Consider the following 14,796-nt stretch of genomic DNA (forward strand, 5'->3'; position numbering starts at 1 on the left):
AAAAAAACTAGAACATGAGGCCTGATGGGGTTAATTAATATTCTCAATGTCTTAATAAATTTTAAGACTTTCTTTTCATTGTAATGTTCCACAGAGACTAGGTTCTTAGACTGTAAGCTTCATAGAGGCAGAGCTGCATATATTTGGTTCAATGTTATATACACAATACCTAACTCTGTGCCTATAATGTAGTAGGCATTTGTTGACTGCTCATGTTAAAGTCATAGGCACCATGGAATGACCTCTGTTTCATTTTCACCAAGGAAAGGGTATAGGATAACAAAAAAATTTTTTTTCACATTATTCAATAACCTTTTCCATCTCTTTGATTTCATAAAATAATAGAATTTTATACCTTGGGGGAAACTTCAGGATTATATGCTCAGTTCCCTCATAACTGAATGTCTCTGTTTCCCAAGCAAAATAATTTTACTGTAAATCCCAAGTTAGTCTTGCTTTTCAAAAGTTGGTATTATTACCAGAAAGGGTTGTTGAAAATCACTTTTTGATGTATTAGATATCAATTCTAAACAGTTTGGAATAGGGCTGTGTCCTAATTTCCATTCTTATTTCCTAAATTTTTTTGGTGTAGCTAACGGTTTTAGAGTTACATATCCTCCAGCTAGCAGGAGTAAAATCAAGGAAACTACCTGCATCGATGCCAATGACATAAACTAGACATTTTTGACTAGGTATTGTCCCAAACTAGTTTACATTAATTTAGTAGCCACCAAGCAAGCACTTTCAATTGGTCAGTTTCCTGCAAACACAGTCAACCTTTCAAATACACAATTTCTCATTTTCTACTGCCTGCCTAGAACCTAAACTATTTGTTTAAGGCTTTCACTAAATAGTTTTATTTTACTATTTACTTGGAAACTTGTATTATAGGTCATAAATACAAAGGAGTCATAAAATCAAATATTATCAAAACCAAACATTGTTATTAGATTTTAGTTATATTTTACCCTGGGCACTCTGGTTAGGAATCCAGAGTCAAGTGCTAACTAGCTGGGTGGTGTAAGACAAGTTTCTTAATTGATCTTTTCACCAGTTATCTCACTGATAAAATGTAGATAATAATTCCTATCTCAAAGAATTGTAGTGAAAATTAAGTGAGATAACAATGTCAATTCTCCATAAACTGATCCATAGATTTTATTTTTTCCTAATCAAAATCTCTTCAGATTTTTTATTTTGAAAAAAACTGACAGTCTGATTTTAAAGTTTATATGGAAATACAAGGCAGTTTATTTGAAAAGTAGCCAATGCAATTTTGAAGAATCAGAACAAATTTGGAAGCTTTTCACTGACTATTCTAAAGTTATGTTAATCAAAGCATTGGTATAGTGGGGCAATGATAGAGACACTGATCAGTGGGATAAAATAGAGTACCAACACCAGATCCACATATATTCAGTCACCTGAAATACAATAAAGATAACAGTGCAGTGCACTGGGAAAAGGATGACCTTCTTATTAAATAGAGCTGCATCAACTGGATATCTATGTGGAAAAATTGTGTATCTTGACCCCTACCTCACACTATACAAAATAATCAATTCTGAGTGAATTGAACATGTAAATGCAAAAGTGAAAACAAAACTTATAGAAGACCATTTCCATGGCCTTGGCAAAGGTAAAGATTTCTTGGGCAGAAAACAAAAATCCACTAACCGTATTTTTTTAATTTAGTGGAATTGTATTAAAATTAAGAATTCTGGGGGCGCCTGGGTGGCTCAGTCGTTAGTCGTCTGCCTTCAGCTCAGGTCATGATCCCAGAGTCCTGGGATCAAGCCCCACATCGGGCTCCCTGCTCCGCGGGAAGCCTGTTCTCCCTCTCCCACTCCCCCTGCTTCTGTCCCCTCTCTCGCTATGTCTCTCTCTGTCAAAAAAATAAATAAAATCTTTTAAAAAAAATTAAGAATTCTGTTCATCAGAACACTGGTAATAGTGCCTAAAAGCAACCAATGGACAGGAAAAATATTTATAATGTATTTATATGACAAAAATATATCCATAATATATTTTTAAAACTCCTACAAATCAATATTCTCTTGCAAATTAGACAACCCAGTAGAAAACTGTACAAAAAGACTTAAACCCTCCTCAAAGGAGAATATCCAAATGTCCAATAAACATGAAAAGATGCTGAACTTCATGAACCATCAGGGAAATGAAAATTAAAAAACTCAATAGTAGAAGATGACATATCTGTAATATAAATGCATGACAAAAGACAAGTATCTGGAATATGTGACGTGTTCCTGAAAATCAAATCAATAAGACAAACTTCCCTGTAGAAAAATGGGCAAAAGACTTGAACAGGCCTTTCACAAAGGAGGAAATTCAAAGAGTCAATAAATATGCAAAGGTGTTCAACTTCTTTAATCATCAGGGAAATAAATTAAGAGCCACAATAAGATATCACAACATTATGACCAGGTTGCATAAAGTCTGACTTTAGCAACTGTGGGTGAGAATTTGGAATAGCATCTACTCTTGTGAACAGTGGAAGTTTAAATTAGTGCAACCACTTCTGAAACCATTTAGGCGTTATCTATTAAAGGTGAAGACACGTGACTGTATAACTATCCAGTACCCCTAGGGTGTGTACCATAAACCCATTTGCATGTACAAAAATACATATGAATTCTCATAATAGCATTGTTTTAGATGGCTAACAACAGGCAACAACCCAAATGTCCTTTAATGGATAAATGGTTAAATAACTTTTAGTATATTCATAGTAAGGAGTACCATAAAGTGATGAAAATGAAAGGACTATGCTACATACAACATGTAAGAATCTCAGAGAGAATCATGAAATAATAGATCAGAATAATTTTCTTCAAAAGCAAAAAAGAAAATAAACTAACATGTCCACAGACATGTGGTGGATGCATTAAGAAAAAATAAAGAAATTGTTACATAACTATTATCACAAAAGTCAGGATGGTGATGATCCATAAAAGGTAGAAATTTGGATAAGAAGGAACAGACAGGGTCTTCTGGGACCTGGAGGTAATGTTCTTTTTCTTTACTCGGATATTGCTGAATAATGTTTGTTTTGTAGTTATTTATTTAAACTGTATACTTTTTCTACATATATGCTATGCTCTATTTCACAATTTTTAAAAAGTTAAAATAAGAAAAAATAAATAGGGAAAGAATATCCATTTTGCTGGTATGGATCACAGCAAAGACACGGACAGTCCAGTTCTTCAGCATGACTACATTCCTAGAAGCACAGTCTAGAGTGTGTTGTATCTTTCTTCAGCTCTTCTGTAATGACAAATGAAAAAGTGAAAAATACCAGCTATTAAGGAAGCTGTGGAGTAACTGTGGTGCTCATAAACAGTGAAAATGTAAATTGATAGAACCACTTTGAAAAACTCTTCTACTAAAGCTGATTATATACATACCCACAATTCAACAATTCCGCTCCTAAGCATTCACAATAGAAATGTATTTATTGGAGCACGTAGGTGGCTCAGTCTATTGAGCAACCGACTGTTGATTTAGGCTTAGGTCATGATCTCAGAGTTGTGTAGGGCTCCATGCTCAGCAGGGAGTCTGCTTGAGATTCTCTCCCCCTCTCCCTCTGCCCCTCCCCCTTCACTCATGAGCACTCTCTCTGTCTCTCTCTCAAATAAAATAAATATTAAAAAAAGAAATGTATTTATCAAAAGACATGTACTAGAATATTCATAGCAGCACTATTCCTAATAGCTCCAAATTGAAAAATATACAAATGAACAGTAATGGAATGAATAAATAAATGGTGATATTGTTATAAAATGGAATATTATTCAGCAATGAAAATGAATGATCTGTAATTACACACAATAATATGGATGAGTCTTGCTCAATATAATGTTGAGCAAAAAGCACATATAAATGTCTCTATAAGTCCATTAACAGGCAAAATTAATCTGTGCCTTTAGAAATCAGGATAAAATTATCCTTCAGCAGGTAGAAATTGGAAGGAGTCACAGAGGGGTGCTTAAAATATTGTTTCTTGCTATGGGTGCTGATTAAAAGCTGGCTTCAGTTTTTTTAAATTATCACTATAAAGATATGATTTATGTGCCTTTCTGTATGATACATTAAACTTCTCTGAAAAGTTTTAAAAATGGATTACATATGTGAGGTTGTTAGACGTACACCTGGTATGTATTAAGCTCTAAAATTCATTATCGGGGCGCCTGGGTGGCTCAGTCATTAAGCGTCTGCCTTTGGCTCAGGTCATGATCCCAGTATCCTGGGATCGAGTCCCGCATCGGGCTCCCTGCTCAGCGGGAAGCCTGCTTCTCCCTCTCCCACTCCCCCTGCTTGTGTTCCTCTCTCACTGTCTCTCTCTCTGTCAAATAAATAAATAAAAAAATCTTTAAATAAATAAATAAATAAATAAATAAATAAAATAAAATAAAATTCATTATCCATTATTAATTGTGTTGTTATTGATGTTCTTGCCTATAAAAAGCAATAAGCCTAAGTTCTGATCCTCATGTATTAAAAAAGGAAATTAGTAAATGTTAGAAAGACAAGACTATTAGCACCAAACTGAGGCTATCTCACTAACATAATCAGAATAATTGAAAGATAATTGAAAAATGCATTACTTTGTTCTTAAATGAGTCAATGTGTTTTCATGCTGAGTCTATGGACTACCTGTGACACACATCTCTCAGTGTGAGAAACGCTTCAATTGATCAAATAATTTAGCTACTTTGAAGAGACTGTTAACATCTTACTTACCCTGATAGACTCATCACAATGAGGCTCCCCCCCAATCAGCAATGCTCTTTTTTTTTCCTCTGAGATTCATTTATGTCCACTTGATCTTAAAACTGGCAGAATAATGTTGACTTACAGAATCTTCAATTCAATGTTTACCTGAGTACTTGAGGAGTTCTAAAGTTTAATTCCAGCTTGCCCTACAGCTTAATTCCATGCAGAAAGAGAATGGAGAATTTATCTGGAGAATATAAAGCATTTTCCCACATTTTCAGAGAAGATTGTTGTTCTATCTACATGCTTGGTAGTTAGTCAATAGCTACTAAAAGGAGCCCCTTTAAATCAATAATAGAAAATATCAGAATCAATATCTTATCAAAGAATATGATAAAGACATAGAATAATATCAGTTTCCATTGCTCCATAACATTTATGACAATATGGCTCCTCACTTACAGATCAGAGAATTAGCTAGATTGAAAAAAGAGCTAACTAAAAAATGCAACATTAAAATAAGCAAAAATTAGTACTAGTTTAGGACCCCATCTTCAGCAAATGCATGACTTTCCATTTGTTTATCAACTTTTCTCAAACACTGATAGTTGCGTAGATGACCTCATTGAGTCTGGTTTCAATAATAATACAAAACAATCTTTTTAAATAGATTTTTTTTTAAATAGATTTTTAAGCTAAACGTGACATATTTTTATGGACTCAGAGACAAAGGTTATCAAACAAATCATTGTGTATCAATTCTAAGGTGGATGAAGTGGAAATGTCTGGTCAATGAGTATTGACTTAATAGCTTTTAATTATTGAGATTAATGTAATATCTTTCCTCTTCTTGGTTTCTAAACCCTGTTTGGTAAACCATTTCTCCTGTGCTCTTAGAGAGATCAGATGTTTGATTTGCTTTGACAGGTGTGTGCGGGAGTATCTGTTTTGTACTGCCCTTGCTAGAACAACATCTCCATTCTACTTTGGCAGCTCCTATAATTCTAAAGTCTATTACAAACTATAATCCCTATTTACTCTAACCCCATAGATGTCTGACAGATGTAAAGTTGGAGAAAGAATAATCTCCACCACCTTAGAAATTTCAGACAACCACTGAGAGAATCCCAAGTCTTCTCGTCTTTGAGACGAGAGGTACGTTCTTCTGGACTCCTTAATTGTATCCCTATTATCTACCATTAAATCAAGTCCTACCAAAAAAAAAAGCCTTGCCCAATAAATAAAAATGATTTGGCATTGGTCTCTCCCCACTAAGGAACAGGTGCAGTACTGTGCTGTCCTAGTGTGGATTGTAACAGGCAGAGGGTTCATGTCTTGATGAGGAGAAAAACTCAGGTCATGCTTCAGGGGGTGTCCTACCAGGTTGAAACTTATATAGGACATCTCTTGTACCCTGCCTTATATCCTGTTGGCTCACCTTTTTTTAGGCACTGCTACAGCAATAAATTTTCAGAGGTATAACTTGACAGCACAATAAATCTGTTGTTTTGGCTTGGGGGTTCTTGGATGCAGCAGCATGGATGGATGTGAGCACTTATTGACACTCTATGAGGCACATTTTGACTGATGGTAGAAGGAATCTGGTCCTTTCTCTCAGTGAAGGAGTCAGTTTGAGGCATATTCTCTCTGACACCTCAGAAGGTCTTAGCTGGATCAAGCTTCAGTTGTCCACTACAGAAATCAATGTGGCATTTACCAAGGGATTGGCTCTCCTTTTTCTGTTTCACTCTCTAGTTTGTCATTCACTTTCCTAATAGACTATCTGCATGAAAACGCTTGTCTCAGTTTCTGCTTTCTTTTTTTTTTTCTTCAAATTTTTATTTAAATTCTAGTTAGTTAACATATTGTCATCTTTTTTTTTGTAGTTTTTAATTTTATTATATTATGTTAGTCACCATACAATACATCATTAGTTTTTGATGTAGTGATCCACGATCCATTGTTTTCGTATAACACCCAGTGCTCCATGCAGTACGTGCCCTCCTTAACACCTATCACCGGGCTAACCAATCCCCCCTCCCCCCTCCCCTCTAGAACCCTGTTTGTTTCTCAGGTCCATAGTCTCTCATGGTTCATCTCTCCCTCCAATCCCCCCCCCTTCATTTTTCCCTTCTTTCTCCTAATGTCCTCCATATTATTCCTTATGTTCCACAAATAAGTGAAACCACATGATAATTGACTTTCTCTGCTTGACTTATTTCACTTAGCATAATCTCCTCCAGTCCCATCCATGTTGATGTAAAAGTTGGGTATTCATCTTTTCTGATGGCTGAGTAATATTCCATTGTATATATGGACCACATCTTCTTTAGCCATTCATCTGTTGAAGGGCATCTCGGCTCTTTCCACAGTTTGGCTATTGTGGACATTGCTGCTATGAACATTGGGGTGCATATGGCCCTTCTTTTCACTACATCTGTGTCTTTGGGGTAAATACCCAGTAGTGCAATTGCTGGGTCATAGGGTAGCTCTATTTTTAACTTTTTGAGGAACCTCCACACTGTTTTCCAAAGTGGCTGTACCAACTTGCATTCCTACCAACAGTGTAAGAGGGTTCCCCTTTCTCCACAACCTCTCCAACATTTGTTGTTTCTTTCCCTGTCCATTTTGGCCATTCTAACTGGTGTAAGGTGCTATCTCAGTGTGGTTTTGATTTGGATTTCCCTGATGGCTAATGATGATGAACACTTTTTCATGTGTCTGTTAGCCATTTGTATGTCTTCTTCAGAGAAGTGTCTGTTCATCTCTTCTGCCCACTTTTTGACTTGATTATTTGTTTTTTGGGTATTGAGTTTGAGAAGTTCTTTATAGATCTTGGATACCAGCCCTTTATCTGTAGTGTCATTTGCAAATATCTTCTCCCATTCTGTGGGTTGCCTCTTTGTTTTGTTGACTGTTTCCTTTGCTGTGCAGAAGCTTTTTATCTTGATGAAGTCCCAAAAGTTCATTTTTGCTTTTGCTTCACTAGCTTTTGGAGATGTATCTTGAAAGAAGTTGCTGTGGCCGATGTCAAAGAGGTTACTGCCTACATTCTCCTCTAGGATTTTGATGGATTCCTCTCTCACATTGAGGTCTTTCATCCACTTTGAGTTTATCTTTGTGAGTGGTGTTAGAGAATGGTCGAGTTTCATTCTTCTGCATGTGGCTGTCCAATTTTCCCAGCACCATTTATTGAAGAGACTGTCTTTTTTCCATTGCATGTTTTTTCTTGCTTTGTCGAAGATTATTCAACCATAGAGTTGAGGGTCCATATCTGGGTTCTCTATTCTGTTCCATTGGTCTGTATGTCTGTTTTTGCGCCAGTACCATGCTGTCTTGGTGATCACTGCTTTGTAATATAGCTTGAAATTGGGCAACGTGATGCCCCCAGCTTTGTTTTTCTTTTTCAACATCTCCTTGGTGATTCGGGGTCTTTTCTGATTCCATACAAATTTTAGGATTGTTTGTTCCAGCACTTTGAAAAATGTCATTGGAATTTTGATCGGGATGGCATTGAAGGTATAGATTGCTCTGGGTAGCATAGACATTTTAACAATGTTTATTCTTCTGATCCATGAGCATGGAATATTTTTCCATCTTTTTGTGTCTTCTTCAATTTCTTTCATGAGTGTTTTGTAGTTCCTAGAGTATAGATCCTTTACCTCTTTGGTTAGGTTTATTCCGAGGTATCTTATGGTTTTTGGTGCTATTGTAAATGGAATCATTTCTTTAATTTCTCTTTCTACAGTTGCGTTGTTAGTGTATAAGAAAGCAACTGATTTCTGTGCATTGATTTTGTATCCTGCCACATTACTGAATTGCTGGATGAGTTCTAGTAATTTGGGGGTGGAGTCTTTTGGGTTTTCCACATAAAGTATCATGTCGTCTGCAAAAAGAGAGAGTTTGACTTCTTCTTTGCCAATTTGAATACATTTTATTTCTTTTTGTTATCTGATTGCTGTTGCTAGGACTTCTAGTACTATGTTGAACAACAGTGGTGAGAGTGGGCACCCTTGACGTGTTCCTGATCTTAAGGGAAAGGCTCTCAGCTTTTCCCCATTGAGGATGATATTCACTGTGGGTTTTTCATAGATGGATTTTATGAGCTTGAGGAATGTTCCCTCTATCCCTATACTCTGGAGAGTTTTAATCAGGAAAGGATGTTGTATTTTGTCAAATGCTTTTTCTGCATCAATTGAGAGGACCATATGGTTCTTCTCCCTCCTCTTATTAATGTGTTCTATCACATTGATTGATTTGCGAATGTTGAACCACCCTTGCATCCCGGGGTTAAATCCCACTTGGTCGTGGTGGATGATCCTTTTGATGTATTGTTGGATCCTATTAGCTAGGATTTTGTTGAGGATTTTGGAATCCATATTCATCAGGGATATCGGTCTGAAATTCTCCTTTTTGATGGGGTCTTTGCCTGGTTTGGGGATTAAGGTAATGCTGGCCTCATAGAATGAGTTTGGAAGCTTTCCTTCTGTTTCTATTTTTTGAAACAGCTTCAGTAGAATAGGTATTATTTCTTCTTTGAATGTTTGGTAGAATTCCCCAGGGAATCCATCAGGCCCTGGACTCTTGTTTTTTGGGAGGTTTTTGATCACTGCTTCAATCTCGTTACTGGTTATTGGCCTATTCAGGTTGTCAATTTCTTCCTGTTTCAGTCTTGGCAGCTTATAGGTTTCCAGGAAGGCCTCCATTTCATCCAGATTGCTCAGTTTATTGGCATATAGTTGTTGATAATAATTTCTAATAATTGTTTCTATTTCCTTGGTGTTAGTCATGATCTCTCCCCTTTCATTCATAATTTTATTAATTTGGGTCCTTTCTCTCTTCTTTTGGATAAGTCTGGCCAGTGGTTTATCAATCTTATTAATTCTTTCAAGGAACCAACTTCTAGTTTCGTTGATCTGATCTACTGTGTTTCTGGTTTCTAATTCATTGATTTCTGCTCTAATTTTAATTATTTCTCTTCTAATGCGTGGCTTAGGCATCGTTTGTTGCTTTTTCTCTAGTTCTTTAAGGTGTAGAGTTAGTTGGTGAATTCAGGATTTTTCTATTTTTTTGAGTGAGGCTTGGATGGCTATGTATTTCCCCCTTAGGACCGCCTTTGCAGTATCCCATAGGTTTTGGACCGATGTGTTTTCGTTCTCATTGATTTCCATGAATTGCTTAAGTTCTTCTTTGATTTCTTGGTTGACCCAAATATTCTTGAGCAGAGTGGGCTTTAGCTTCCAAGTGTTTGAATTTCTGCCAAATTTTTTCTTGTGATTGAGTTCCAGTTTTAGAGCATTGTGGTCTGAGAATATGCAGGGAATAATCTCAATCTTTTGGTATCGGTTGAGACCTGATTTGGGACCCAGTATATGGTCTATTCTGGAGAAAGTTCCATGTGCACTCGAGAAGAATGAGTATTCTGTTGTTTTAGGGTGGAATGTTCTGTAAATATCTATGAGGTCCTTCTGGTCCAATGTATCATTCAAAGCTCTTGTTTCCTTGTTGATTTTCTGCTTAGATGATCTGTCCATTGCTGAGAGTGGAGTATTGAGGTCTCCTACAATTAACGTATTGTTATCAATATGACTCTTTCTTTTGGTTAACAGTTGGCTTATGTAGATGACTGCTCCCATGTTGGGGGCATAGATATTTACAATTGTTAGATCTTCTTGTTGGATAGACCCTTTAAGAATGATATAGTGTCCTTCTGTGTCTCTTATTACAAACTTTAGTTTAAAATCTAATTTGTCTGATATAAGAATTGCTACCCCAGCTTTCTTTTGAGGTCCGCTGGCATGGAAGATGGATCTCCATCCCTTCACTTTCAGTCTGGATGTCTCTAGGTTCAAACTGAGTCTCTTGTAGACAGCATATGGATGGGTCCTGTCTTTTTATCCAATCTGCAACCCTGTGCCGTTTTATGGGAGCGTTTAGGCCATTCACGTTGAGAGTGATTATTGAAATATATGAATTAATTGTCATCATGTTGCCTGAGAAGACGTTGTTTTTATAGATTGTCCCTGTAAATTTCTGTTGTAGATCACTCTTGGGGTCTTTCTCCTTTTATAGAACCCCCCCTTAATATTTCTTGCAGGGCCGGCTTAGTGGTCACATATTCTTTCAACTTCTGCCGGTCGTGGAAGCTCTGCATCTCTCCATCCATTCTAAATGAAAGCCTTGCCGGATAAAGTATTATTGGCTGCATGTTCTTCTCATTTAGTACCCTGAATATGTCTTGCCAGGCCTTTCTGGCTTGCCAGGTCTCTGTGGATAGGTCTGACGTTATTCTGATGTTCCTCCCTCTGTACGTAAGGAATCTCTTCCCCCTAACTGCCCTTAAGATGGTTTCCTTGGTTCTAAGATTTGCAAGTTTTACTATTACATGCCGGGGTGTTGGCCTGTTTTCCTTGATCTTAGGAGGGGTCCTCTCTGCCTCTAGGACTCGAATGTTTGTTTCATTCCCCAGATTAGGGAAGTTCTCAGCTACGATTTGCTCAAATACATCTTCTAGCCCCTCTCTCTCTCCACTCCCTCCGGGATTCCAATGATTCTGACATTGGAACGCCTCATGGTGTCACTTATTTCTCTGATTCTATTTTCATGGATTCTGAGTTGTTTTTCCCTGGCCTCCTCTTTTCCCTTTTTATCTATTATACTGTCTTCCAGATCGCTTATTCTCTCTTCTGTCTCAGTTACCCTAGCTGTTAGATTATCTAGATTGGATTGGATCTCATTGATAGCATTTTTAAGTCCTGCCAATTCACCTTTTATTTCTGCCCTTAGGGACTCTATGTTGCCATTAATTGATTTCTCCATTCTAGCCATTGTCTTCACAATTGCTAGCCTGAATTCCATCTCTGACATCTTGGTTATGTCTGCATCCATTTGTAAATCTGCAGCATAAGTCATAATCTCTGAGTCTTTTCTGTTTTGGGGGCTCCTCCTCCTAGTCATTCTGTTGATGGGTGTTTGAGGGAATGTATAGTGTCGAAATTATTGACCAGAACCCAAGCAAGATGCACCTGTTTTCTTGGAACCTTAGGGTTGCTGGCCTCTTGTTTTCCCAGCCTGTCTTCTGCGGGAGGGGCCTGCTGCGCTGTTACTCAGGCAACCCTGTTTGGGCGGAGTTGCCCTGCCCCCCTGTGGCGGGGGATGGGCTCAGTGGGAATCAGTCTTTGGGGCTTTTGTTCTCTGGCGCCTTTCCCTGGCGGCTTTCCGTGTCTCTTCCGCGAGTCAGAGCAGAAGAGACCGTTTCCAACCCTCTGCCTTAGAGCAGAGAGACCTCAGTCTGTTCTTCAGTGAGCTCTCCAGGCCACACTGTCTCCATTTCTGTCCGTGCTGCTATAAACTGCAGCGGCCTGGGTTGTGCGCCCCTCCGCAGCGCTCCCAGTCCTGCCTCCAGGTCAGGGCACGTTTCTGCCCTTTATGCTTCTAAAACCGCCAGCTGCTCCCAATTCGCGCGGACGCGCGACTCTGCCGCTTGGGGTTTCCACCCCCGGGGGTTGCAGTTCATAGGCACGACCCCAGCGCACCGGGTTTCCGTCTGGGAGGCTGCAGTTTGCGTGCGCGCGACCATTGCTCCAGTTTTTGTCTGGGGGGGCTGCGGATCGCGGGCACGTGACCCCGCCGGTCTGGTTTTCCACCCCGGGGGCTGCCCTAAAGTTCTTTCCCTGCGCTACCGGTCTGCGAGTCTGTGCCCGTCCGCAGCGCGCGAGGCTGTCACTCACCGGCGATATAGGATCCCCACGTCCAGGCACCCTCCTGCCCTCGTTTATCCTCCGATACCTGCCCGCAGGATCACGGCTCTCCACTTCGTACCTCAAAACCAACCGCCTGCGATATTCCGTTTGTAGAGATCCAGATCTTCTTACATCTCAGGCTGGTTTCGTGGGTGCTCAGAGTGGTCTGGTAGTTATCCAGCTCAATTCCAGGGACCAGTTGAAACAGGGTCCCCTACTCCTCTGCCATCTTTCCCCTCCTCAACATATTGTCATCTGGGGTCAAATGAGAGAGGCCCTAAACCATCAAAAGTTATTTCCAATGTCCAGCTGGGAGATCTGAGCGGCGCGGGCGCGGGCGCTGGCGCGGGCTCGTCTGCAATACGGCTGCCGGGCGCGGGCTCAGTTTCTGCTTTCAAGAGAATCTCAGGCTAACACAAAATCATAACTAGAAAAAATGAAAAGTTGGAGAAAAGATAGAGTATGAATAAGATAAACAAGGTATAGATATTTACCCTATCTGAAAATGTATCCAAAATAGGATTTGAGGCAGTTATGATAATTGAATAGGTGTAATAAAGCACAACACATTAACACAATCAAAATGGAAAAAGTGCATTGTAAATGAGAAGATATTACCTCAAGTCTGGGTAAAATTGCAACAATTGAATGGAATATTTGTATCTAGGTTCCCTAGCAATTAGGGCAAGAATGGAAACAGGCAGCTCTTAGTGTTTAGCAGTTGGGAGTAAACCAATTAGTCAGTAGACATAAATGCATTCCACATGCCGGACTCAGAAGTTGTTCATCTATAGGGACTCTACCCTATAGATGGAATATTGAAAATATAATGAAGGGTATTCTTAATAGCAGAGTTTATAATAGAAATTATAGAATTATTCCATGAAGCTGCTTCATGTGCTGTATGTAGTAGAACCAGAATATAATACCAAGAATGGTAAATTGTGAGCAAAACTGCCTCCTGATGAACTTTGAGCAAGATAGTGCACTCTCAGATAACTAAATAAATTAACACTTGAAACATTTTTTAATCATGCAAATATAACATATTTATTGCAAATATTATCACTTCCCCCTATACCTATGGCAGACATTCTTAATGATTATGTCATTCTTTCCTCTTGATCTTGGATGCAGCCTTTCAATTTCTTTTTCTTCCTTTTTTTTAAGTTTCTAACTAGTTGCTTTACTTTTTTAATTTAAATTCAATTAATTAACATAGAGTGTATTATTAGTTTCAGAGGTAGAGGTCAGTGATTCATCAGTCTTATATAATACCCAGTGCTCATTACATCATTGCCCTCCTTAATATCCATCACCCAGTTACCCCATCCCTCCAACCCCCTCCCCTCCAGCAACCCTCAGTTTGTTTCCTATGATTAAGAGTCTCCTATAGTTTGTCTCCCTCTCTAATTTCATCTTGTTTTATTTTTCCCTTTCTACCCCTATGATCCTCTGTTTTGTTTGTTAAATTCCACATATCAGTGAGATTATATGGTAATTGTCTTTCTCTGACTGACTTATTTCACTTAGAATAATACCCTCTAGTTCCATCCACGTCGTTGCAAATGGCAAGATTTCATTTTTTGATGGCTGAATAATATTCCATTGTATATATATACACCATGTCTTCTTTATCCATTCATCTGTCGATGGACATCTGGGCTCTTTCCATAGTTTGGCTGTTGTGGACATTGCTGCTATGAACATTGGGGTGCAGGTGGCCCTTTGGATCACTACATTTGTATCTTTGGGGTAAATACATAGTAGTGCAATTGCTGGGTCATAGGGTAGCTCTATTTTCAACTTTTTGTGGAACCTCCATACTGTTTTCCAGAGTGGCTGCACCAGCTTGCATTCCCACCAACAGTGTAGGAGGGGTCCCCTTTCTCTGCATCCTTGCCAACATCTCATTTCCTGACGTGTTAATTTTAGCCATTCTGACTGGTGTGAGATGGTATCTCATTGTGGTTTTGATTTGTATTTCCCTGATGCCAAGTGATGTTGAGCATTTTTTCATGTGTCTGTTGGCCATTTGTATGTCTTTGGAGAAATGTCTGTTCATGTCTTCTGCCCATTTCTTGACTGGATTCTTTGTTCTTTGGGTGTTGAGTTTGGTAAGTTCTTTATAGATTTTGGATACTAGCCCTTTATCTGACATGTCATTTGTGAATATCTTCTCCCATTCTGTCGGTTGTCTTTGGTTTTTGTCGAATGTTTCCTTTGCTGTGCAAAAGCTTCTTATCTTGATGAAGTCCCAATAGTTCATTTTTGCCCTTGCTTCCCTTGCCCTTGGCGATGTGTCTAGGAAGAAGAAGTT

The sequence above is a fragment of the Phoca vitulina genome, unplaced genomic scaffold, assembly GCF_004348235.1.
Source record: "Phoca vitulina isolate PV1807 unplaced genomic scaffold, GSC_HSeal_1.0 scaffold18, whole genome shotgun sequence".
NCBI classification, from domain to species: domain Eukaryota; kingdom Metazoa; phylum Chordata; class Mammalia; order Carnivora; family Phocidae; genus Phoca; species Phoca vitulina.